Source organism: Mercenaria mercenaria, chromosome 3, assembly GCF_021730395.1.
Source record: "Mercenaria mercenaria strain notata chromosome 3, MADL_Memer_1, whole genome shotgun sequence".
Taxonomy (NCBI): Eukaryota; Metazoa; Mollusca; class Bivalvia; order Venerida; family Veneridae; genus Mercenaria; species Mercenaria mercenaria.
In genome coordinates, this window is record NC_069363.1 from 77,096,783 (window position 1) to 77,124,708 (window position 27,926).

General features: G+C 36.1%; 1 long non-coding RNA gene across 1 annotated transcript; it reads right to left on the reverse strand.

Moving 5' to 3' along the window:
• On the reverse strand, positions 1-27,809 carry LOC123523413 (uncharacterized). Its single transcript, XR_008370295.1, has 9 exons — positions 26,090-27,809; positions 25,109-25,196; positions 22,115-22,193; positions 17,373-18,671; positions 17,002-17,149; positions 16,434-16,570; positions 15,548-15,687; positions 12,662-12,791; positions 1-3,101 (listed from the first exon to the last, which is right to left on the reverse strand). It is a non-coding gene; the product is annotated as an uncharacterized LOC123523413 (long non-coding RNA).
• Between the last annotated feature and the right edge of the window lie 117 nt (positions 27,810-27,926).

Genomic DNA, 27,926 nt, shown 5'->3' on the forward strand with positions numbered 1-27,926 from the left:
TGCAATTGTATGACCTTTTATTTCTTAAACTAAAATAATCAACACAACTGTATGGCATTTTATTCATTTTTCAAACAGAAATAAAATATAAAAAATAATCGCAAATAACATTTAAAAAGTATAACTACAGTGTTAAAACAATAAAAATACTTCTAAAAATACTATTATTTTATATTTTGAAACGATATGTACAAAATTTCATTGAATTCAACTCCTTGAGAAAAAATGGTAAGCTTGGAATTATATTTTGAAGTATCTACGTTACTACAATACAAGGTACAAAATGTATATCATTAATAAATCAGTATAACAATATTTGCACCAAAAATGAAACTTTGACTGTCATTTCAAAATGGTAAGGGATTGTTTTAGTTATTTCTGTCATCTTAAGTTTTACCCATTTGCTATTGTAAAAGGTATAGAAGACATTCGTTTATTTCAGCACCGAGTGAACTTAAATCTAGCGTTCCCAAGTGAAAATAATTCATTATGAAACATTCATATCTAATTCTTAACTTAAATGTTTTGTCGAGTTAAACTAATTATTTTTCATATTATCTTTTCTTATTCAGCCATGCAAAGACATGCGCCAAGGGTAACGTTACGCTACATTTCATGACGTCACAATGCTTATGTTGGAAAATAAGTTCAATAGGTCTAAGAGATGTATAAGAATATTTTATATTTCAATGATTCTCTCGTGTATTTTAGTTTTTTGAAAGCATTACTATACAGCTTTGTTGCTTTTAAGCATATTTCACGTCCTTACAATTCATATCCTTCCGCGTTAAAGTGTAGTTTCGTTCTAGTGAACATCATATTTGGATTTCTCTCCGTTTAAAACAATGAATGTATCATGTTATAATCTAACGTTCCATTAAAAGCGTAGACTAAAAACCTGAAAGTTTGCCAACATTTTTCTACCCATCATTTATATAGATATGCTAGTCTTGTTCCCATAAAAGTTGCTTTAAAAGTCACTTCAGCCCCAAATGGTTAAGGTTAGTGCTCAGAGTTAAGTGTTGGTTAAAAGTTATGCCAAACTGTGTGTAAAATTCAGTGTACAAAAATGAGGCCAAATGACTTTTAAAAGCAACATGTAGATGACCCAGACAAAGGACTAGAATGGAGTTTGAATAAAAGAATTACAGTCTTATGGGTACATTCTGCAGTTACTAGCATATGGAATTATATATCATATTTTGAGAAGGTTAAGAAAACAACGATGCATTATACCCTGATAAAGCCATTGTTTAAAGGTGGGAAATCCAAATATAATTTTCACTTGTATGTAACCACAATTTAACGCAAGAATATGAATAACGTAGAATCGGATATCTTTTTAACTAAAACATAACTACATGTAGATTAAAATGTCACTATGTCACTTTTTTCCAAACTATATATTGCCATTAAATGTAGAGTAACGTTGCACATTGCGTATGGCGTTACGTTGGCAGAAAATATAAAATAAAAATAATAATTAAATGCATTAGAATAAAATCCGTGTGATTATTTTTAAAAACTTTTCACGTGTGAACACTAGAATGTTTCTATTTCGAGCTTACACTGAAACAAATAATTGTCCTCTATATATTTGAGTTTGGAATTCAGCCCCCGCTCCAAACTATGCAATTTGCGAAAAGTAGCTTTTTATACACATATTCATTTTTGAAACTATCCCTGACCAGTTAAAACGCAACTGTTCAAAAGAGCAAAAATTTGAGACACTTTTTGAAATAGTTAACCAAATCATGTTTTTTTATTCTTACAAAAATTCGCTGTCCCTGATTTAATAAACATTAATGTCAAATGTGCTATTTGCAACAAAAATATCATTTAGAAAAATACCTTGCATAAAATCATGACTGACAACAAACCAAGCTAAAATATTCGCTGTGTCTAAAAATAGTCTGACTGTATCAGTGTTAAAAAAAAAACAATTTCCTGATTTTTGTTTAAAATATTTATCTTAAAATTTAGGAAATATTTGTCAAATGGTTGATACAATTACAAATTTTGTCCGCTAAAAATGATAAACTAGAGCTATTGTTACCCCCAGACGCTGCTTTGATGCAGGGTAAGTCAATGTTGTCATCATTTTGACATTCAAGTGTAACCTTGACCTTGGACTTAATAATCTGGGTTCTATACAGGTCTTCTTGATATTTATTGCTAGTTTTATGGTCGTAAGGAAAATGGGGTTACAAGATATGTAGCAGACACAAACCTATTTGACCTTTGACCTCCTATATGTCACAGTGACCTTTAACCTAGTGGCATGTGTTGTGCTTTTCGTTATTTCGGCTAAATGGAATTGACAGTACTTACTTTATTAGATTAGACAATATGATGCGGTCTTTTAAGTCAGAACTTGACCATTGACCCAATGAACTAGGTTGTGAGTGCTTACATATATTAACTATCCTAATTTTATATCAAGAACTGTTGTAAAGAAAGCCCGCGTGACTATTCGGAAAAATGCTGACCAATATTTATTGTTATAGGATATAAGTAAGCGTGAGTGATGAAACAATAAGACTCTTTTCCTTTTGGGGGTGGGTTAGGGTAGGGGGTAGGAGCGGGTGTATGAGAAGATATTAGAAGCAATCTAAGATTTAACCAGCAAAATATGACCCCAGTAATTTCAACCCTTACGTGAAGTATAATGCTAATATACGCAGCTGTTAAGAAAATATACAGGCAGGGCGAGTACAATAACGAATGCTTGACCTAAATATTCGTTTAGAAATATATGGAGCGGACACTAAATTAAAGTTATTTGAACTTTGTCCTCCAAGAGTAGTAATGACTTTGTTCCTAGTGATTTGGGTTGTGCACAACGAACATTCCTGTTGAGGCTAATAAATGAAGCCAGTTTTTTTAATCTTCCTAGCGGACATGATGGACAGATAGACAAATGTGACTCCAATATAATCCCATGTACTTTGTACATGAGGGTATAATTATATACATGTCAGTTTATTTATAATCAGTTTAACAAGGCTTGTGTCGGGGCTGTGGTGATGCCATGTTGCCAGGACTGTCGTGGATCTACCATAATTGGTTCTTCCTTCTGCAGATACTTCTTATTTGTGAATCTGAAAATGAAAACAAATAATCAGTATACGAAATACTTCAAGATGTAATGTCAAATTAAAAACTGAACATATTTTCAAGCTATAGCTTTTGCAGAATTCAAGAAAGGTGGATTTTAACAACAACTTTAACCACGAAATCCCAGTGTTCCTAGTACAATAAGGACTATAATTTTGACAAAAGAAAAGAAAAGTGAGACTAAAAACCTGTACAAGGTTTCAAGGCTATAGCTCTTATAAAAATAACAAGAGCTGTCCGTAAAACAGCCAAGCTCGACTATTCGAAATATTGTCCCAGAAGCAGGAAAATATTATCCAAAAAGGTTAAATATCAAAAGAGTTTCAAGTTCAAGAGGGGACATAATTTGACCAAAATGCATATCAGAGTTATGGAACTTGCTGCTATCAATTAGTTTTATAACCCCAAAGGCACATGTGAAGTTTCAATTCAATAACTTTATTAGTTTTGGAGATAGTAATTTGCATGTAAAACTTTAACCAGAATTTTCTAAGTCCTAAAGGGGACATAATTTGCCCAAAGTACATGTCAAGAGTTATGGGCCTTGACCCAATGAGGTTGGTAATTGATTTAGAAAAAGAAAACATAAGTTTCAAATCTATATGCCTATTAGTAAAACCTGTATGTACTTGTGTGCAAAACTTTAACCAGAATTTTCCAAGTCCAAAAGGGGGCATAATTTGGCCAAAATGAAGGTCAGAGTTATGAGACTTGGTGTTATCAACTAGTTTTATAACCCCGAAGACAAACGTAAGGTTTCAATTCAATACCTGCATTTTTTGGAAATAGTAACTTGCATGTAAAACTTTAACCAGAATTTTCTAAGTTCAAAAATGGACATAATTTGCTCAAAATATATGTCAGAGTTATGGGACTTGACCCAGTGAGGTTGGTAATTGACCTAAAAAAGAAAAAATAAGTTTCAAATCTATATGCCTTTGAGTACTAGCTGTATGTACTTGCACGCAAAACTTTAACCAGAATTTTCTAAGTCCATAAAGGGGCATAATTTGGCCAAAATGAATATCAGAGTTATGGGACTTGCTGTTATCAACTAGTTTTATAACCCCGAAGAAACAAGTGAAGTTTCAATTTAATATCTGCATTAGTTTTGGAGTTTGTAACTTGCATGTAAAACTTTAACCAAAATCCAAAAGGGGGCATAATTTGCTCAAAATACAAGTCAGAGTTATGGGACTTGATCCAGTGAGGTTGGTAATTGACCTAGAAAAAGGAAAATTAAGTTTCAAAGCTATGTGCCTTGAAATGATAGCTGTATGTACTTGCATGCAAAAACTTAACCAAGGTGTGACGCCGACGCCGACGCCGACGCCAGGGTGAGTAGAGCTAAAAATGTGAAACTTAACCAAACACTTCCAATTTTCGATGTACAAAAATGGTCATAATTTTGATAAAACGCAAGTAAGAGTTTCCAGGCCTACTAGGATTAACAAGAGTACTGCCTGGCGGATGCAGACGCTCGTCTGATTTTTTTGTCTCTGTAAAATAGAAATATTGTCCTACCCATGATTTTCAAAAAGGTTCAAAAGGGGCCATAATTCTTGCAAAAAGCAATGTAGAGTTATGGTACTTGCTGTGCAGAGTCAGCTTTTAAAAGCAGATAACTGCTCCAAGTTTTAAAGCAAAAGCTTTGACTGTTAAGGAGAAAGTTGACCTAAATTCAAAACTTAACCAAGAAATCTGATATTTTCTAAGTCCAAAAGGGGCTGTAAGTCTTGAAAAAAGCAGGATGGAGTTATGTTTCTTGCTGTATAGAGTCAGCTTTTGATGGTGAACAAGTGTTGCAAGTTTTAAAGCAATATCTCTGATAGTTTAGGAGAAAAGGGACTATAATTTTTACAAAAAGCAGGATGGAGTTATGTTTCTTGCTGTGTATAGTCAGCTTTTGTTGGTTTACAAGTGTTGCAAGTTTTAAAGCAATAGCTCTGACAGTTCAGGAGAAAAGCCGACCTAAACACAAAACTTAACCAAGAAGTCGAAAAGGGGCCATAATTCAGTCAAAATGCTTGACAGAGTTGCCTCCTCTTTTTTACAGACTGGGGTCATGATGTTAAACAAGTATGCAAAATATGAAAGCAATATCTCAATGGACTTTGAAATTATTTGGGGTGGTACGCAAACTTTAACATTACAATAAGCATATTCTAAGTCGAATAGGCGATATAATTCAGTCAAAATGCTTGATAGAGTTGCCTCCTCCTTTTTACAGACTGGGGTCATAATGGTAAACAAGTATGCAAAATATGAAAGCAATATCTCAATGGACTTTGAAAACCTTTGGGGTGGTATGCAAACTTTAACAGTACAATAAGCATATTCTAAGTCGAAAAGGGGCCATAATTAAGTCAAAATGCGTGATAGAGTTGCCTCCTCCTTTTTACAGATTGGGATCATTATGGTAAACAAGTATGCAAAATATCAAAGTAATATCTCAATGGACAAAGTAAAAAGGGGGAATAATTCATGAAAAATTGGTGCCAGAGTTATGCATCTTGTGTCATATGGTGTGGGTGATGATGTTGAACAACAATTTTAAGTTTGAATCAAATCCATCAGTAATAATACAGATTGGGTGAAAGTGCATCAAAACTTTAACCTGAAATTCTAAGTAAAAAGAGGGAATAATTCATGAAAAATTTGTGCCAGAGTTATGCACCTTGTGTAATATAATGTGAGTGATGATGTTGAACAACTATTTTAAGTTTGAATCAAATTCATTCAGTAATAACAGAGATAAAGTGAAAGTGCATTAAAACTTTTACCTTAAAATCTATGAAAAGGGGAGATAAATCATGAAATATTGGTGCCAGAGTTATGACCCTTAGGTCAGATGATGTGGGTGATGATGAGGAATAACTATTTCAAGTCTGAATCAAATTCATCAAGTAATTACAGAGATAAGTTGAAACAAGAGGGTCATGATGACCCTGGATCGCTCACCTGAGAAATATGAGCTACATGTTTCAAATGTCATGATTTGAACAAAGTTTGTAGAAGTCTACTAGGCAATGTTACATATCAAATATCTAAGATCTAGACCTTCTGGTTTATTTTTAGCAAATTTATGAAGTTTTCCATATGTGTAATCAAGTAATTCCTGGGTCTGGATCAAGATTTTAACAAATTTTGTAGAGGTCCACTAGGCAATGCTACATGTCAAATATCTAAGCTCTAGGCCTTCTGATTTATTTTTAGAAAATTTTGAAGATTTTTCTATGTACAATCAAGTAACCCCATAGGGCGGGGTCAGTTTGACCCCTGGATCATGATTTGAACAAATTTTGTAGAGGTCTACTAGGCAATGCTACATGTGAAATATCTAAGCTCTAGGCCTTCTGGTTTAATTTTAGATTTTTTTTTAAGATTTTCCTATAGAAATCTATGTAAATCATGTGACCCCTGAGGCGGGGTCAATTTTGACCCCGGTGTCATCATTTGAACAACTTTAGTAGAGGTCCATTAGGCAGTGCTACATGTTAAATATCTAAGCTCTAGGTCTTCCGGTTTTTGAGAAGATTTTTTTAAAGATTTTCCTATGTAAAATCAAGTGACCCCTAGGGCGGGGTCAATTTTGACCCCGGGGTCATGATCTGAATAAATTTGATTAAAATTGAATAAAGTCCATGCTTCACACCAAATATCTAAGCTCTAGGCCTTCTGGTTTTTGAGAAGAAGATTTTTAAAGATTTTCGTTTCGGTTGCCATGACAACCAGGGTTCTGCATGGAATTCAATTCTTTGAATAATTTTTGTAGAGCTTTACCCAAGGAATATTCCTGCGAAATTTGGATGAAATTGGCCTAGCGGTTTATGAGGAGATTTCATTTAAAGTAAAAGTTTACGGACGGACGATGGACACCGGACGCCGGACGGTGAGTGATCCTAATAGCTCACCCTGAGCCTTTGGCTCTGGGGAGCTAAAAAGAGAAAGTGTAAAAAAACCTTTAACCAAGGTGGGGACGCGGAAGACGCCGACGCCGGGCCGAGTAGGATAGCTCTTCTTATACTTTGTATAGTGTCGAGCTAAAAATTGCTAATAATAGGACTAATTTGCGCACGCACGCTTTACAGTGAAATCCGGACAACCTGCGCATTTCATGTTAATAACGTACACCAATTTTCATTTAAACTGGATAGAAAGTGTAGGGAGTTAAATCGGAACAAAGTATATATTGGATTATTGTTAAATCCAAACAAGAGCACCACCCTGCGGGTGCAGATGCTCATCTGACTTTCTGTCTCTGTATAATAGAAGTATTGCCATACCCATGATTTTCTTCTCTGTATAATAGAAAAATTGCCATACCCATGATTTTCTAAGTCCAAAAGGGGCAATAATTCTTGCAAAAAGCAGGATGGAGTTATGTTTCTTGCTCTACAGAGTCAGCTTTTGATGGTGAACAAGTGTTGCAAAATCTAAAGAAATAGCTTTAATAGTTTACGAGAAAAACTGACGCAAACACAAACCTTAACCAAGAAATCTGATTTTCTAAGTCCAAAAAGAGCCATAATTCTTGCAAAAGGAAAATGGAATTATTTTTCTTGCTGTACAGTGTCAACTTTTGATGGTGAATAAGTGTTTCAAGTTTTAAAGCAATAGCTTTGATAGTTTATTAGAAAAGCTGACCTAAATATAAAACTTAAACAAGCAACGCAAACGCCGACACAGATCAAATGATGACAATAACTCATTTTTTTTTAAATCAGATGAGCTATTAGAGAGGGTCATGATGACCCTGGATCGATCACCTGAGTAATATGAGCTACATGTTTCAAATGTCAAACTGGTGATAAAATATTAACTAGAAATGTGTCCATAGGACACAGATGCCCCCACTACATGACATTAAAATGACAATTTTTTCCCAGGTCAGGGGCCAGAACTCCTACAATACTGAATGAATCCGGATGCAAAACCCCAGGTGCACAACTGCACATGCTGACCAACATTCCTGTAAACTTTGGTGACTCTAGGTGAAATACTTTTGGAGCTACGCACGACACAACATTAAAATGACCCGTTTTTACTAAGTCAGGGGCCATAACTCCTACATGACCGGATGAATCCGGACGCGAAACCCCAGGTGCAAAACTGCACATGCTGACCAACATTCCTGTAAACTTTGGTGACTCTAGGTCAAATACTTTTGGAGCTATGCGCGACGCAACATTAAAATGACCCTGGGGCTGGCTCAATTTTGACCCCGGGGTCATGATTTGAACAACTTTAGTAGAGGTCCATTAGGCAATGCTACATGTCAAATATCTAAGGTCTAGGGCTTCTGGTTTTTGAGAAGAAGATTTTTTAAGATTTTTCTATGTAAAATCAAGTGAACCCTGGGGCGGGGTCAATTTTGACCCCGGAGTCATGATTTGAACAAACTTGGTAGAGGTCCACTAGGCAATGCTTCACACCAAATATCTAAGCTCTAGGGCTTCTGGTTTTTGAGAAGAAGATTTTTAAAGTTTTTCCTTTCGGTTGCCATGGCAACCAGAGTTCTGCATGGAATTCAATTCTTTGAACAATTTTGAAAGGGGGCCACCCATGGATCATTCCTGTGAAGTTTGGTGTAATTCTGCCCAGTGGTTTTCAAGAAGATTTTTGTCGGAAATAATGACGGACGGCCGACGCACGACGGACGCCGGACATTGAGCGGTCACAATAGCTCACCATGAGTGTCTACTTCGTGTTGATGTTTACTGATCTTGATTTGAGATGGTAAGCATGGTACAGGTGTACTTTTATTGTCAAGTCTAAAACGTTTCATTCGAATTGAAAGGAAACTGTAAAAGGGGTCGAGTACACAAGACAGTGTGACGGCTGGGTGCAGACGGAAGGGCAGTACAAACTCCTAATGCATCTCGGGTCTTCAACACTGAGCGCAGAAAAAAACACGAGCTTAAAACTTTTAACTAAAGTGGACATAATTCATGAGAGATTGGCACTAGAGTTATTGACCTTGTGTCATATGCTGCGGATGATGAAGAACCAGTGTTTTAGGTTTGAAGAAAACCCATTGAGTAATAACAGAGATAAAGCGAAAGTACATTAAATAGCTGACGCCGACGCAAAGGTGAGTAGGATAGCTCTCTACATAATTCGCAATGTCGAGCTAAATAACAAGAGCTGTCCGCGCTCCACTATTCGGGGATTTGACAGTAAAATAAATATATGTCTGAATAAGAGACCTACTTCAAAAGGAAGGTACACCAAGGGGTATAATTCCATCAAATACACAAATCTGAGTTATTAGGATTGTTACAAAACATGCAGATGATGATGATAAAGACATATTTTGAGTTTCAAGTCATTATCTTATATAGTACCAAAGTTATGTCAAGAAAACTAAGTTTGTAAAAGGGTCATAATTCGGTCAAAAATACAAATCAGAGTTATGGGAATTGTTACCACACATGCAGATGATGATGATAAAGATACATTTTAAGTTTCAAGTTTTTATCTTATATTGCAAAGTTATATCCAGAAAGCGAAGATTGCAAAAAAATTTAAGTACAAAAGTGGCATAATTCTGTCAAAAACACAATTAGAGTTATGGGGTATGTAGCCACACATGCAGATGATTATAAACAAATATTTTTAATTTCAAGTCATTATATTTTAAAGTACCAAAGATATGTCTATAAACGAAGCTCTCGAAAAAATTTAACAAGAAAATAATTCAAAGTATAACTTCTTGGTAACCTTGATCTTGGGTATAATGGGCCCAGCCCATGCACATACTTTGTTTTTATGCTGGACAATGTGTATGTGAACTTACAGTATGATATAAACAAAAGTAACAAAGATATGACAGAAAAACAAAGGTTGCCAAAAAGTATAAGGCCTTGTTGACCTTGACCTTGGGTATAATGGGCTCAATCGCTACACATACATTGCCTGTTTACAGGACAATGTTTATGTGAAGTTACAGTAAGATATAAGCAATAGCAACAAAGATATGACAGAAAAACAAAGGTTGCCGAAAAACTTTAACCTTAAAAATAACCTAAGTATAAGACCTTGGTGACCTTGACCTTAGGTATAATGCGCTCAGCCCCTACACATACTTTGTATGTATACTGGACAATGTTTATGTGAAGTTACAGTAAGATGTAAGCAATAGTAACAAGTTATTACAGAAAAACAAAGGTTGCCGAAAAACTTTAAACTTAAAAATAACCTAAGTATAACAGCCTGGTGACCTTCACCTTAAGTATAATGGGCCCAGCCCCTACACATGCTTTGTTTGTATACTGGACAATGTTTATTTGAAGTTACAGTAAGATATAAGCAATAGTAACAAAGATATGACAGAAAAACAAAGGTTGCCGAAAAACTTTAACCAAGAAGGTTCACGCCGAATAGTGGAGCTAAAAACTGTTGCAGATTAAATGACATAAAATTAATAAATTAGACGTTGTTTTTTCGCGAAAACGTATATCTCCCATCATTTGCAACGCAGAAATTGCAAAATATTTCCAGGGAAAAGCGATGAACCATAACATTCCAACGATGGACACAACTTAGCTTGGCAGTGGTAAATCATGCGAAGTTTTGTGGAATTCCAACCAGTGGTATAGAAAAAGTATAGCGCTGATCATAGAGTTTGACAAATCAAGGGTCATGACTCCACTGAAAATCATTTAACCACAACATGACGATAATATGTACAACTACGCTTCACACTAATGTCACGCTAGGTTTGGATGAAAATCAGCCTAATTATATATAGCAAGAAGTGTAAACACTGTAAAATATGACAAATCAAGGATCATAACTCTGCTGAAAATCACTGAATCAGAACATGCCAACGATACGTATAACTAGGCTTGGCACTGATAACTCATTTTAGGTATGGTGGAAATCTGCCCAATGGTGTAAGAAAAATTGCCGAAATATCATAAAATGTGACAAAGAAAGGGCCATAACTCCTCTGAAAATCACTAAACCAGAACATGTCCAAAATATGCATAATTGGTATTTTATTCTCTTGTACGGTTTGGTGGAAATCCGCCAAATGAAACAATAGGGTCATGATGACCCTGAATCGCTCACCTGAGTAATATGAGCCACATGTTTAAAAATGGCAAACTGATGCTATAATATTAGAAAGTAGGTCAGTATGTCATATTCATGGTCACTGAGAGTCAGTTTTAAGACTGGTGTGAAAAACTGTACATGTCATCCAAATTTCAAGTCTGTATCTTAAAAAACAAGAAAGTAGGTCAGTAGGTCAAGGTCACAGTCAAGTAACCCCTAATCACTTCGGGTCATCAGGTAATTATGATTTAGCACTCTAGGAAATATGATTTGATAATTTTTTGAAATATTTATTCGTATATAACTCATATAAGAAGTGACACCCAAGGCGGGGCCTCTTTTCAACCCAGGGGCATAATCAGAATAATCTTGTATGAGATCCACTAAGCAATGCTACATACCCAATATCAAAGGCCTAGGCTTTGAACTTTCAGACAAGAAGATTTTTTCCCCTATAGATATGTCTATGTTAAATTTGGGAACCCTAGGGCTGGGCCTCTTTTCACCCCAGGGGCATAATTTGAACAATTTTGGTAGAGGAACACTAGGAAAGGCAACATACCAAATATCAAAAGTCTATGCCATGCAGTTTCAGGCAATAAGATTGGTAACGTTTTTTTCCAATATAAGTCTATGTAAAACTTGAGACGCTCCGGAGCAGGGCCTCTCTTCACCCCAGGGACATAATTTGAACAATTTGGTAGAGGACCACAAGACAATGCTACATACCAAATATCAAAGGCCTAGGTCTTGTGGCTTTAGACCAGAAGATTTTTAAAGATTTTTCCTATACAAGTCTATGTAAAACTTGTGACCCCCGGGGCGGGGCCTCTTTACGCCCCAGGGGCACAATTTGAACAATTAGAGGCCCATTAGATGGTGTCACATGCCAAATATCAAGGCTCTATGCCTTGCGGTTTGGATAAGAAGATTTTTAAAGTTTTTCCTTTCGGTTTCCATGGCAGCCAGAGTTCTGCATGGAATTCAATTATTTGAACAATTTTGAAAGGGGGCCACCCAAGGCCCATTCCTGTGAAGTTTGGTTTAACTCTGCCCAGTGGTTTTCAAGAAGATTTTTTAGAAAATGTTGACGGACGGACGACGCACGACTGACGACTGACAGACATTGATCGGTCACAAAAGCTCACCATTTGCCTTTGGCTCAAGTGAGCTTAAGAGAGAAGTGACTAAAACATCAAAACAATTGGCTAATCAAGGGTCATAGTTCCAAAAGAAATCATCGAACCAAAACCTGCCTGTGATATGAACAATTAGGCCACGCAATGATCGCTCTTGCGAAATTTGGTGTAAATCCATTCAGTGGTGTCGAAAGAGTTGCGTGGACAAACTTTGTGACAGACGGACAGACGTACAGCCGGACGGACGGACAGCACTAAAACAATATGTCTCTCCACTACATATAAGAGGCATAACTGCTTACAGACAGAGTCAAATATCAACCAAAAATTCTGAAAGGAATTACCTGGCTTACATCGGACTGTCAGCTATTGGAAATATTAAAGACAAGGCGGTATGGTGATATTTGTTTTCTGTCATTGCTTCTTTTCCTGTGTCTTTCAATAATGGCAAACACTGTCTCCTTGCCTTTAGATCTGAAATAAATTATCTTTTATTGGCCTGGCGCTACAATAGCCAGTAATTCCATGAAAATCAATGAAAATGTGCAGAGTAGCTCGAGATCATTGAATTCTTTTTCTTCAAGGTTTGCTGTAGGTTTGTTGTGGTCAATATTTAACCATAATGACTTGGACAATTATCAAGGAATTTATGGTTATATAACTTGTTTATGCAAATTGAAAGGCTTTCTTTTGGAAAGGCCTCCTAGATTTATTAGTCTTGACGTCTAACTTTGTGCGTTTTGTCTTTATTGTTTTAGCCTTTCTGTAACAATGCTTTCCTTTCTGTAACAACTCTGTTCAAATTCAAATTATAATTATGAGAATTGTGTCTCCTGGTGTAGACTTTAATAGTAAATAACTATTTTGAGTTTCAAGTCAAAAGCTTTGATAGTAACAGAGATAATTGACTTTATCCAAAAATTTAACAAAAAAATCTAAGTTAAAAGGGGCATAATTCTGTCAAAATTCAATCAGAGTTATGGGGAGTGTTTCTCCTGGTGTAGACTTTGATTGTAAATAAATATTTTAAGTTTCAAGTCAAAAGCTTTAATAGTTACAGAGATATTTGACGTTATAAAAAACTTTAACTAAAAATTCTAAGTTATAATGGGGTATAATTCTGTCAAAATATAAACAAGAGTTATAGGAATTGTGTCTCCTGGTGTAGATTTTGATAGTAAATAACTTTTTTTTGAGTTTCAAGTCAAAAGCTTTAATAGAAACAGAGATATTTGACTTTATCAAAAATTTTAACAAAATTTCTAAGTTAAAAAGGGGCATAATTCTGTCAAAATTCAAATCAAGAGTTAAGGGGATTAAATAACTATTTTAAGTTTCAAGTCAATAGCTTTGATAGTAACAGAGATATTTGACTTTATCAAAAACTTTAACCAAAAATTCTAAGTTAAAAAGGGGCATAATTCTGTCAAAATTCAAATCAGAGTTATGGGGATTGTTTCTCCAGGTGTAGGCTTTGATAGTTAATAGCTATTATAAGTTTCAAGTCAATAGCTTTGATAGTAACAGAGATATTTGACTTTATCAAAAACTTTAACCAACGGCGACGCCGACGCCGACACCGACGCCGACGCTGGGGCGAGTGCAATAGCTCTACATTTTCTTCGAAAAGTCGAGCTAAAAACGATTTTGATGGGATGTTTTCCCTTGTAAATTTCAGTCATTTTGGACACTAAAATATCTATAATTTCAATTCTGAAATTGATTGTTGAAAATGACGAGTTGGGCAACTCCTGAAAAAAAATGCACTTGTGTACTTGAAGTTGATGAGGTTTACTAACAAGAGCTGTCTGATGACAGCGCGCTCGACTATTCGAAGAATTGATTAAAGAAAGGGGTCAAAATATTTCCACAGATATTCAGACAAAAGAAATAAATAGATTAGACAAACAATGTTCCTGTATTTCTTTGATTTCGATAAGTCTTGCACTAAATGGCAATGTATGAACCAATTTCAAAGTCCAAAAAGGGCCATAATTCAGTCAAAATAGTTATGTACTCTTGCTTACAAATGGAAATCATAATGATAAACAAGTGTTCAAAGTTTAAAAGCCATATGTCAAATAGTTTTTACAAAACGTGGACTTGTATGAAAACAGAACCAATTTCAAAGTTCAAAAAGGGCCATAATTCAGCCAAAATAGATGACAGAGTTATGTACTCTTTCCTACAGATAGAGACTATTATACTAAACAAGTGATAAAAGTTTCAAAGCCATATGTCAAACACTTTACAAAAAATATGAACTGGTACGGAAAACTTAACCAAGATTTCTAAGTCAAAAGGGGCCATAATTCAGCCAAAATCCTTGATGGAGTTATGTACTCTTGCCTATAACTGGCTATGGTGATGGTAAACAGGTGTTGAAAGTTTCAAAGCTTTATCTTGAAAGACTGTCAAAATATGAACTGGGACGAAATATTTACCAAGATTTCTAAGTCAAAAAGGGCCATAATTCAGCCAAAATCCTTGATGGAGTTATGTGCTCCTGCCTATGACTGGACATGGTGATGGTAAACAAGTGCTGAATGTTTCAAAGCTTTATCTCAAAAGACTTTGTCAAAATACGAACTGGTACGAAAAACTTAACCAAGATTTCTAAGTCGAAAGGGGCCACAATTCAGCCAAAATCCTTGACAGAGTTATGTACTCTTGCCTATAACTGGCCATGGTGATGGTAAACAAGTGTTGAAAGTTTCAAAGCTTTATCTTAAAAGACTTTGTCAAAATATGAACTGGTACGAAAAACTTAACCATGATTTCTAAGTCAAAAGGAGCCATAATTCAGCCAAAATCCTTGATGGAGTTATGTACTCTTGCCTATAACTGGCCATGGTGATGGTAAACAAGTGTTGAAAGTTTCAAAGCTTTATCTCAAAAGACTTTGTCAAAATGTGGACTGGTACGAAAAACTTAACCAAGGTGTGACGCCGACGCCGACGCCGTGGTGAGTAGGATAGCTCTACTTATTCTTCGAATAGTCGAGCTAAAATTCCACTTGGATTTGAGGAGTTAAGTACAGAATGTTATGCTGTAGTTGTGGTATTTTCCAAGTCCGTAAAAAGAGCCATTACTCCAGAAAAAAATTCGTTCATCAAAATTCTGATAATATACACATATCCACTTTATCTTTATTTCATCTGAACTGTGCAAACAACTGCAGACAATGCAGCTCTAACACAGCATACATATGATCTAATATTTCTCTTTACCTGAACGAAGTCTTCGTTCGAGGGGGTTTCTCTGTTGTGTACGAGGTGTGGAACAACTGTCTACCATCAACAAGACGGGACAAATACAGAAGAAAGGTCCACCAAGGCTTGATTTCCACTATAACCATGCGCTATCTTGCCTGTCAAAAGTGATAAAAATTAGTATCTTACATTTACAACTTGTTACTGCACTATATGAAATGACAGTATATGACAATAATAACCTCAAGAAGCAGTTCATAAATTGCCAAAAAGTGCACAAACAGAGCACGCTCTTCAGTTGTTGTTTTTGTTATTTCCGCAACAAACATCTTATCAATTTAAATCGCCTTTGATTTACAAGTACGTTAAACAATCTAATATCAGTGTATATAACGTTGACAAATAAGTTTCAATATATATCTTATTAAAGGTTACTCTAACCTTAAGTCTTTCGCTACTTGAGTCGTCTAATATAAAGAACATATGTCGTCTGCTAGAAGCAACACTAATTGTCATGCTATGAATTTTCTTATATCACGTGGATATTATTCTTAACTGCAGATACCGAAATTATTAGTTTGTAAACTAAAATAAATATCACTCAATATACCGTTCCTTTATCAATCTCTCGACATGCTCAGGAAAAATCAAATATCAAATAAAGTGCTTTTCACAAAACCAGTTGTCTATACCAACAGAAGCTTTCAGTGTGCTTGTCACATTTACGTTGTTTCAAATAAATCGACAGAACTCGGTTCTCGAACCCTGGGTTTCAAACCAGTATAGATTAGCCCTCCAACAGTCGCATGGTTATGTCGGCAACAAAAAGTGTATCTGTCACCCATTTATACAACTACAACTCGCGCCGCATAAATTATAATTCTTGAGTAATTTAGCAGCTTACCTTGTTGATAACGGCTGATTACCATGTTAACGCAAGGGTTCGACAGGGTTTCAATGCACATCTGGTGACCGGCTTCGTTAGGGTACCAGCAAGGTAGTTCTACTGCCACTATTTTTCCATCAAATAACATTTTCTTCCTATTGATACAATAAATAGGCACATTGTTTTTTTCTTGGGTTTCTCACCAATACTTATTTAACATCGAGCTGGGCATTTTTCAACTTTCTTAAAAAATGAAAAGATACTTATACCATGTTTACTCTTTACTGAATAAAATTTAAAGTTCGTATAAATATGTTACAATTTGTAAAACCGCGTCTGAAATTCACATAGCGGTGATCACGGATTCGAACCCCGTCTCAAGCTAATATTGTCGCAAGCCTTTGCCTGATTTAGACCACATCACTACAGTGAGTCAGATAAAGTTGTGTTGACATAAAATTACACTAATCATGAAAATCTTCGAATTTATACATCAACCAGTTAATGTAGTGTAACCACACTGAATTCTGTCATTCCCTAAACTGATTTGTATCCAAAATGCGTGGTAGATATAGTAAGTCCTTACGTGTATAATCCAAGAAATTGCTTCTCGTCGGATATTTCGAGCATTTCTTTCACCAAAACCAGGATCTGTGTCCGCATTCCCATGCTACTGTGAATTACTCCAAGTGGAAAAGTGACCTTTGCTTTCTTAATGCTCTGCTGACTGAATACTGGTAGACAATCATTATACAATTAACAATAATCGGATTTAAAATTTACAAAAATGAATTAAAACTATGTAAATTAAAACAATGTAGATCTATAACCAGAAAATATCAAGTTTATAGAAAATATATTGAAATAAAAATGAATGTGTGTAATTTGGCTGAAAACTACACTACTAATATAAAGCTAGCAAAAGAAAAACACCAATTGTACAGACAAATTATATACCTCAGTGCGTCCGAGAAGAAGAACCAAGCTGCGCCGTCCACTAAACCATTGTCACAGCTACAGCATGACATCTTAACGTGTGTCTGTACAGTCAACATCAGCCGCGCTATCTTCACCATCCACTGGACCATTGTGTCATCTACAATGCGACATCTTTACACCTGCTTGTATTCAACTTAAAAATTCTGCAAAGAGATGCATACTAAATAGTATAATATTAAAAGCAACATAATGCAAAACAAAAGGAATAAAAAGCAGAAATAAAACAATGGCGCACGCTTCCCAGTCCAAGCTGTCGTCTGCACATGATGCCTATTCGTCTGCATATATCTTGATACGTGTTTCCGGGTATCTAAAATTTGCTGGACAAGTAAAGTTAATATAACACAATGTAATATTGAACTTATTTTAATAATTTTCTACAGTATACAAAGCGAGTAATAATACATTGTTAATGGCAGAAAGAAAAACACCATGACGAAGAACCAAATACAACAAATAAAACGCACCAAATACCCGTTTTCAACAAAACAATACAACCATCAAGAATAAAACCGAGAAGACCACATTGAAACCACCACAGACACCTCCATAAACACGAAAACACCACAACAAACACCACAACAAACACCACCACAAAAACAACCAAGTAGCCACTGTAAACAAATCCCTGGCAAAACAGCAAACACTAAACATACAGTATAACGAAGCGGAAATATACATACCATTGTATAGTTGAAGAGGTACGTTTCCATGGTAACCCTGTTAAGTGTATAGATAGACAAATGCATGTGTAAGAACAGAAACAAACATATATAATCTTAGTATTACCTTTATACAAATTACGCATCAAAGGAAAAGTAAATATACACACCCTTTATGCTCCAAAATTTGCTGTATAACTTAGTACAACTGAACGTCGGTCATCCATTTATACCAATCCATTGAAGTGGACATGCGTTTCCGTGCTAAACCTGTTGTGTGTATAAGATACAGACAGGCGTGTGTATGAACAGAAACAAACATAACATAATGTTGCCAAAAGGAAGAAAAAGTAAACATACACACCTTATAATTGAGCCGTGCCATGGGAAAACCAACATAGTGGCTTTGCGACCAGCATGGATCCAGACCAGCGGATGCGCAGGCTGGTCTGGATCCATGCTGGTCGCAAACCCACTATGTTGGTTTTCTCATGGCACGACTCATATGCTTCATCTGCTGTATAACTGTACATCTGGACGTCTGTCATCCATTGATACCACTACTTAGATGTAGGCGTACGTTTCCATGGTAACCCTGTTGAGTGTTTAGATACAAAAAGGCATGCTTAAGAACAGAAACAAATATATTAATTATAATGTTGCTTTCAGCAATTCCAGACAAAGAAAATAGGAAAATATGCATACTGACGTCTCCATATCTAACTACACCTTTGTCCATGATTTGTATGTTGTGCTTGATCTTTGCCACTTAAACAAAACTTAACAAGCAAATTGTATGAATTAGTATTCCCCCGCCGAAAGGGCTTGAGGCGAGGAATAGCAAAAAATATATCCGGCAAAAAGTTAAGGATGTTACTAAGAAGCAAATAATTCCATTAGTCAAAATCATTTTAACAGAAAATGAATGTTTTTTTGTTTTGTTTTTTTTTGGGGGGGGGGGGGGGGGGGGGGGGGGGGGGGGAGCAGCGGGGGTGACCAGGTGAGGGTACAACATTTCACATGATTATATTGAATATTGATGGGATATTAAAAATATAAAAAAATAATGCTTGGGAGATGGGGATGCATGATTGGAGTGGTGGGGAAGACTGAATGGAGAATGAGGTTAGGGAACGGTACAACTTTGCATGCTAATAAATATTCATGGAAGGTTTGAAAAAATAATAACAAAAGGGACATGATGACCCTGGATCGCTCACCTGAGTAATATGAGCTACACGTTTCAAATGTCAAACTGATGACTTTTAGAAATTGTTTGGAAGATTTTCCGATGTACAATCAAGTAACCCCTGGGGCGGGGCCAATTTTACCCCGGGGGTCATGATTTGAACAAACTTGTAGAAGTCTTCTAGGCAACGTTACATATCAAATATATAAGATCTAGGCCTTCTGGTTTATTTTTTAGCAAATTTATGAAAATTTCCCATTGTACAATCAAGTAACCCCTGGGGCTGGGTCAAGATTTGAATAAAATTTGTAGAGGTCAATTAGGCAATGCTACATGTGAAATATCTAAGCTCTGGGCCTTCTGGTTTATTTTTAGAAAATTTTGAAGATTTTTCTATGTACAATCAAGTAACCCCATGGGACGGAGTCAATTTGACCCCGGGGTCATGATTTGAACAAATTTTGTAGAAGTCTACTAGGCAATGCTACGTGTCAAATATCTAAGATCTAGGCCTACTGTTAGTTTTTTTTTAAAATTGAACATTTTCCTATGTAAAATCAAGTGACCCCTCGGGCCAATTTTGACCCCGGGGGTTTATTTTTAGAAACATTTTGAAGATTTTCCTATGTAAAATCAAGTGACCCCTGAGTCATGATTTGAACAAATTTTGTGGAGGTCCACTAGGCAATGCTACATGTGAAACATCTAACCTCTAGGCCTTCTGGTTTATTTTTTTTTAAATTGAACATTTTTCTATGTAAAATCAAGTGACCCCTCGGGCGGGGTCAATTTTGATCCCGGGGGTCATGATTTGAACAAATTTTGTAGAGGTCCATTAGGCAATGCTACATGTGACATATCTAAGCTCTAGGCCTTCTGGTTTATTTTTAGAAAATTTTGAAGATTTTTCTATGTACAATCAAGTAACCCTATGGGGCGGGGTCAATTTGACCCCGGGAGACATGATTTGAACAAGTTTTGTAGAGTCTATTAGGCAATGCTACATGTCAAATATCCAAGATCTAGGCCTGCTGATTTATTTTTAGAACATTTTTGAAGCTTTTCCTACGTAAAATCCAGTGACCCCTGGGGCGGGGTCAATTTTGACCCCGGGGCAGCATGATTTGAACAGATTATGTAGAGGTCCACTAGGTAATGCTACATGTAAAATATTTAAGCGCTAGACCTTTATTTGGTTTATTTTTAGAAAAATGTTGAAGATTTTCCTATGTAAAATCAAGTGAACCCTGGGGCGGGGTCAATTTTGACCCCGGGGGTCATGATTTGAACAAATTTTGTAGAGGTCCACTAGGCAATGCTGCATGTGAAATATCTAAGCTCTTGGCCTTCTGGTTTATTATTAGAAAATTTTTGAAGATTTTCCTACGTAAAAGCAAGTGACCCCTGGGGTGGGGTCAATTTTGACCCCGGGGTCATGATTTGAACAACTTTAGTAGAGGTTCACTAGGCAATGCTACATGTCAAATATCTAAGCTCTAGGCCTTCTGGTTTTTGAGAAGATTTTTTAAGATTTTCCTATGTAGAATTTTGACCCCGGTGTCATGATTTGAACAAATTTGATAGAGGTTCACTAGACAATGCTCACATCAAATATCTAAGCTCTAGGTCTTCTGTTTTTTGTTGTTTTTTTAGAAGAAAATTTTTAAAGTTTTACCTTTCGGTTGTCATTGCAACGAATTATTTTTTGGGGGGAGAGAGGAGGGGGGGGGCAAGTTGGTGACCAGGTGTGGGTACAAAACTTCACATGTTTATAATAAATGTTCATGGAAAAGAATGAAAGAAGTTTAGTGAAATTCTACCAATGGGTTGGTTTGTTATGAACAAATCTGAAGATTTTTAAACAATTAAAGGGCAATAACTCTAAGGAAAATTGACCAGTTGGAAAAAAAAAATGACAGGCATCATCGAAGTATGTTGGTTCATTTTATTTCAAGTTTCATGGAATTCTACCAACTTGTTACTGCATGAGAAATGGCTGCAGACGTGGATTTTTCATTAAATCAAGGGCAATAACTCTAAGGGAAATTGACCAATCCAAAAAACTTGACAGGCATCATCGCAGTATGTTGGTGCATGTTTATTTAAAGTTTTATGAAATTCTACCCGATAGTTACTAAGAAATGGCTGAAGACAGACATTTTTGGACATTTTTCATTAAACCAAGGGCAATAAATCTATGGGAAATCGACCAATCTAAAAATACTTGAAGGACATCATCGCAGTATGTTGGTTCATGTTTATTTCAGGTTTCATGAAATTCTACCTGCTAGTTACTGAGAAATGGCTACGGACGGACATTTTTGGGCATTTTTCATTAAATCATGGGCAATAACTCTATGGGAAATTGATCAATCCAAAAAAACTTGACGGGCATCATCGCAGTATGCTCGTTCATGTTTATTTCAAGTTTCATGAAATTCTACCAACTAGTTTCTTAGAAACTGCTGCGGACGGACGCACGCACGGACGGACTGACGGACGGACGGACAACGCCATTTCAATACCCCCTCCCGATTTCATCGGCGGGGGATAAAATGCAAGAAAAAACATGATTTTGTTAAACTTGAATGCCTCACTTGCCATAAAACTGTTTAATAAAACATGTTTTCAAGACAACATCACTTTTATCAGACAAAAGACTCAAAAACAATGAACACTATTACAGAATCGGTCATTCATTTATAGCATCTATATCAGAATGTAGATGTACGTTTTCATAGTAACAGTGTTGATTGTATAAAATACGGAAAGGCATGTGTAAGAACAGAAGCAAATATAAATCTGTTTTGCTTTAAAAAATCCAGACAAAAAATGGGGAAAATACATACATTTGATATCCCATATTTGAAAAATACATCCACCTGTGATCTGTTTCTTTGATCTTGAACTTTGTCACTTGAACACAACCTACATAGCAAGAAAACAGAAAACATAATGTTGCTCTGCCTAAATATCTCTTCTTTTTTGTTTTGTTTTGGGTTTAACGTCATTTTTCAACAGTATTTCAGTTAACCTAACAAGTGTTCCTGGATTCTGACCAGTGCAAATCTGTTCTCCGCAAATAACTGCCAACTTGCCTACATGAATCAGAGGTGGAAGACGAATGATTTTAGACACAATATCTTTTATCAAAATTTGAAATCGTCACGGAGAACATACGCCCCCGTCACGACCCCACGATCCGTAAACCTACGCTCTCCCTATCGAGCTAATCGTGCGGGCTTATCTCATTCTGTATTTAAAACTATTTTAAAGTATTTACTTCCATGGCAACGCCTCGACAGCCAAAAGTAATACTAACAAGAGCTGTCCGTAAGACAGCCAAGCTCGACTATTCGAAATATTGTCCCAGAAGCAGGAAAATATTACCCAAAATGTTAAATATCATAAGAGTTTTAAGTTCAAAAGGGGACATAATTTGACCAAAATGCATATCAGAGTTATGAGACTTGATGCTATCAACTAGCTTTGTAACCCCAAGGCACATGTGAAGTTTCAATTCAATATCTGCATTAGTTTTGGAGATAGTCCTAAAGGGGGCATAATATGCCCAAAATACATGTCAGAGTTATGGAACTTGACCCAGTGATGTTGGAAACTGATCTTGAAAAAGAAAAATTAAGTTTCAAATCTATATGCCTTTTGGTAATAGCTGTATGTATTTGCACGCAAAACCTTAACCAGGATTTTCTAAGTCCAAAAGGGGGCATAATTCGGCTAAAATGCAGGTCGGAGTTATGGGAATTGATGCTATCAACTAGTTTTATAACCCCTAAGTCAGATATTACAATTCAATATCTGCATTAGTTTGGGAGATAGTAACTTGCATGTAAACTTCAACTCCAAAAGGGGGCATAATTTGCCCAAAATACATGTAAGAGTTATGGAACTCGATCCAGTGAGGTTGGTAATTTATCTAGAAAAAGAAAAAAAAAGTTTTAAACCTACATGCCTTTTGGTAATAGCTGTATGTACTTGCACGCAAGACCTCAACTAGTTTTATAACCCCAAAGGCACATGTATGTGAAGTTCCAATTCAATATCTGCATTAGTTTTGGAGATAGTAACTTGCATGTAAAACTAACCAGGATTTTCTAAGTCCAAAAGGGGGCATAATTTGGCCAAAATGAAGGTCAGAGTTACGGGACTTGTTGCTATCAACTAGTTATATAACCCGAAGACACATGTGATGTTTCAGTTCAATATCTGCATTAGTTTTGGAGATAGTATCTTGCATGTAAAACTTTAACCAGGATTTTCTAAGTCCAAAAGGGGGCATAATTTGCTCAAAATACATGTCAGAGTTAACTTGACCCAGTGATGTTGGTAATTGACATAGAAAAAGAAAAAATAAGTTTTAAATCTATATGCCTTTAAATGATAGCTGTATGTACTGGCATGCAAACAAGAACTGTCACAGGAGACAGCGTGCTCGACTATTTCGATGCTGGATAGTGAAACTGGGCACATCTGAGGAAACTAGAGCTGTCACTGGTGTGTTTAATGACTCCAATTGTGGATGAAGATATTGCACAATAGCATGAGTCTATGTCAAAATATCAACTTAAAGTAATAAGAGAGGTAAAGATAAAATGTATCAAAACACTATATAAGTATATCTTAAGCAAAAAGGGGCATAATTCATTAAATATTGGTGCCAGAGTTATGCAGCTTGTGTCATATAGTGTGGGTGATGATGTTGAACTACTGCCGGTATTTTAAGTTTGAATCAAACCCATTCAGTAATAACAGAGATAGAGTGAAAGTGTATCAAAACTTTAACCTAAAATTCTTAGTAAAAAAGGGGAATGATTAATGAAAAATTGGTGCCAGAGTTATGCATCTTGTGTCAAATGATGTTAGTGATGATGCTGAACAACTATTTTAAGTTTGAATCAAATCCATTCAGTAATAACAGAGGTAGAGCGAACGTGCACCAAAACTTTAACCTAAAATTCGAAGTTAAAAGGGGGAATAATTCATGAAAAAATGGTCCCAGAGTTATGCACCTTGTGTCATATGATAAGAGTAATGATGCTGAACAATTGTTTAAGTTTGAATCAGATCCATTCAGTAATAACAGAGATAGAGTGAAAGTGCAGAAAACTTTTACCTGAAATTCTAAGTAAAAAGAGGGAATAATTAATGAAAAAATTGTGCCAGAGTTATGCACCTTGTGTCATATGATGTGGGTGATGATGTTGAACAACTATTTTAAGTTTGAATCAAATCCATTCAGTAATAACAGAGATAAAGTGAAAGTGCATCAAAACTTTAACCTGAAAATCTAAGTGAAAGGGGGGATAATTCATGAAATATTGGTGCCAGAGTTATGGCCCTTTTGTCAGATGATGTGGATGATGATGAGGAATAAGTATTTCAAGTTTGAATCAAATCCATCTAGCAATTACAGAGATAAGTTGAAAAAAGAGAAAGTGCACCAAAACTTTAACCAAGGTGGGGTCGCGGAAAGACGCCGACGCCGGGGCGAGTAGGATAGCTCTCCTTATACTTCGTATAGTCGAGCTAAAACCTTAACCAATGTGTGACGGCGACGGCGACGGCGACGGCGACGCCGACGCCAGGGTGAGTAGAATAGCTAGAATATTCTTCGAATAGTCGAGCTAAAAATCAAATACAGGTCAAATATTAATTTAGCTGAACGTCGGTCATCCATTTTATAACATTATCTAGATTTTCGTTTTATAGTAACCTTACTAAGGGTATGAAATACAGAAAGGGATGTGTAAGAACAGAAACAAATATTTATCGTAGTGTTCGTTTAGAAATTTCAAACACAGAAAGTAAGACAACATACGCACCCTTTTAGGCTACAGTAGAAATCTGAAAACACATGGACCCATCTATGATATTATATACACCACTTTATCTCTGCCACAAAGACACAGCCTAAAAAGCAACAAGACTTTGTTAAACATAAATGTCTCACTTGCAATTAAAACAATCAAAGTTAATTAAACACTTGTTTTCATTAGTACAACACTTATACAAAAAGCTTGACAATCAGTAGAAAGACTTACAGTCTATGTAGATCAATCGAGAACAACCAAACTATAAAAATAATTCAGGACTGACCATTTTCACTTCCAGGATAAGAAAACTCTCGGGATTTGACCAAAATATTTTTGTCATTTGTCAAAACACGCTGTAAAAGCTTCATTCAGTAAGTAATAAGGAAGTTTCAAATAAACATTTTCTTCGAATTTTGTACAATGCATTTTGATGATAGACAGGGGTTGAGGCAGGAAGCATTACCATGCGCCCACCTCTCCCCCCCCCCCCCCCCCCCAAAAAAAAATAAATAAAAAACAACATTTTTTTCATGGGTGCAAGTTTGTTTGCGCGATCAACAATGTTCCCATTAAAAACACATTTGCACAAAGCAGTATTTGGCTGTTTTCATAGTTATTGTTCATTTCTGAAAATAGGAACATGTACACGCGAAAATTCCATAATATCTACGTCAGTTTAAGCATAATCATGGTTTCTCCCCCGATGCTTTTCACTTCGAGTTAGTCAATTAAAACTATGAAAATTCTGATGTATTATTCTTTTTTATCAATCCGCAGAACTGAGAAAGCAGCTGCATAAGCTATATCTCTAGAAATAGTTTCCATTGTTTACACTACAGTCGAATTTGCACGATTTTTACCATAGGTCAAAACATGTAGTAAACACAAAATGAATAACTAATAGATATAACGGAAGAAAAGAGAAAAAGATGAACGACAGAAACAGAAAGAAAATATAGAAAAAGTTAGAGGAAGAAAAAATGTACATACCATTTTAGACGTGTCCCTTTGAATGTTCTCGCTGGCGCCAACAATAACAATGTGTAGTCATGAAAATCACGTTCTAAGTGAACTGAACAAAGGCGTTGCCCCGGGAAAAACGTGTTGATTGATTTACAAAGGATGAGTGAATTGTGTAAGGTTTTGTACGAGTTCATTTGACTTACTGGGTCGTTACACCGCACCGCTGTGCTGTGTAACAATTTATGCCTTCCTCATATACCAACGTTACATCATTTATAGAGAAAGTTAATACAAATGCCGGTTAAACTTGATGATTATATACTATGGCCAGTGACTGTCCATCAATCACAGTTGCTGTACCTCATATAACTTTAACTGTGCCGGTGTAATGAAGTATTTCGACCCCCATAGAATAACGACCCCCCGGTCATTATTCTATAGAAAATGTGACTCCTTTCCTGTAAAATATTGACTCCCCTTATAAAAAACTGACTCCCTTTGAAAACTCTATAGAATAACGACCCCCCGGTCATTATTCTATAGAAAAACTGACCCCTCCAAGTAAAATACTGACTCCCTAAAGATGACTCCCTTCGAATCTCATAGAATAACGACCCCGGTTATTATTCTATAGAAAAAGTGACTCCTTCCATGTAAAATACTCACTGCCGAAATTACTGCATTCGAACTCTCATACAATATCGATTCCCGGACATTATTCTATTTAAAACAGTTACTCTTTCCGTTTAAAACACCGGCTCCTAAAAAGACTTTCGACGATAATATCTATTAAAAAGTGATCCCCACCAAACCTAACGGACAATTTTACTAGATCTACAACTCTAATACCCTCCATTGCCAATAGTTAACATTTTGATTGTACTACTACTACTGGTGCCGCTACTTCTATTGCTATTACTACATGTACTTCTTCTTCTTCTTCTACTACTACTACTACTACTTCTGCTACTACTACTACTACAACTGCTACTATTGATACTACTATACCTGCTTCCACTAATACGTCTTGTACATCTACCTCTTCTTCTCCTGCTGCTGTTGTTGCTGTCACTTATTCCTCTGCTGCTACTGCTGCTGCTGCTACTGCAACTGCCACAACCACTGCCACTACTACTACTACTACTACTACTACTACTACTACTACTTTCTATTGTTGCCGCTACCGTACTTTACTGTCACTGCTAAGTATTGCAACTTCTATTAATACTAAGTTCTATGCTAGCAGTTTCTTGCGCAGTTTTCTTCTGAAGAATTACTTCATACCGAAGTTTGCAGTGATTATTGACACTGGTGTGTTTTGTGAACGTATTGTGAATTGTTATTTTCCTGAAAAAAATGTATACACCAAGATACAGCGTCTAGAAATAGAATCCCTTTTCCCGTTGCGGAATGCTCTGATTTCTGTGTCAAGTGATGGTATCTGGGGCTAATGGTCAAACGGAAGGACGGATGGACGGACGGACAAGGGCAAATCTATATGCCCCCTGCCCCGAGTGGGGGCATAAAATGCAGCAATTAGGCCTTAGATACATGAGTTATCACTAAATTTGACCAAGTGACCGGGGGTCGTTTTTTTTATGGGAGTCAATATTCTTCGTGAGGTTCAGTTTACTTCACGTGGGGGAGTCATAGTACTATGATCTGGAGGTCATAATACTATGACCGGGGGGTCACTTTTTCTATAGAATAATGACCGGGGGGTCATTATTCTATGGGGGTCGAAATACTTCATTACACCGGCAGTGACTGGCCTCCATAGAAAAAACGCAGCCGAAGTTCACATGTCGATATATATACCACAGGTGCCGGATGAAACTTATACCCTATATTATATAATAACATT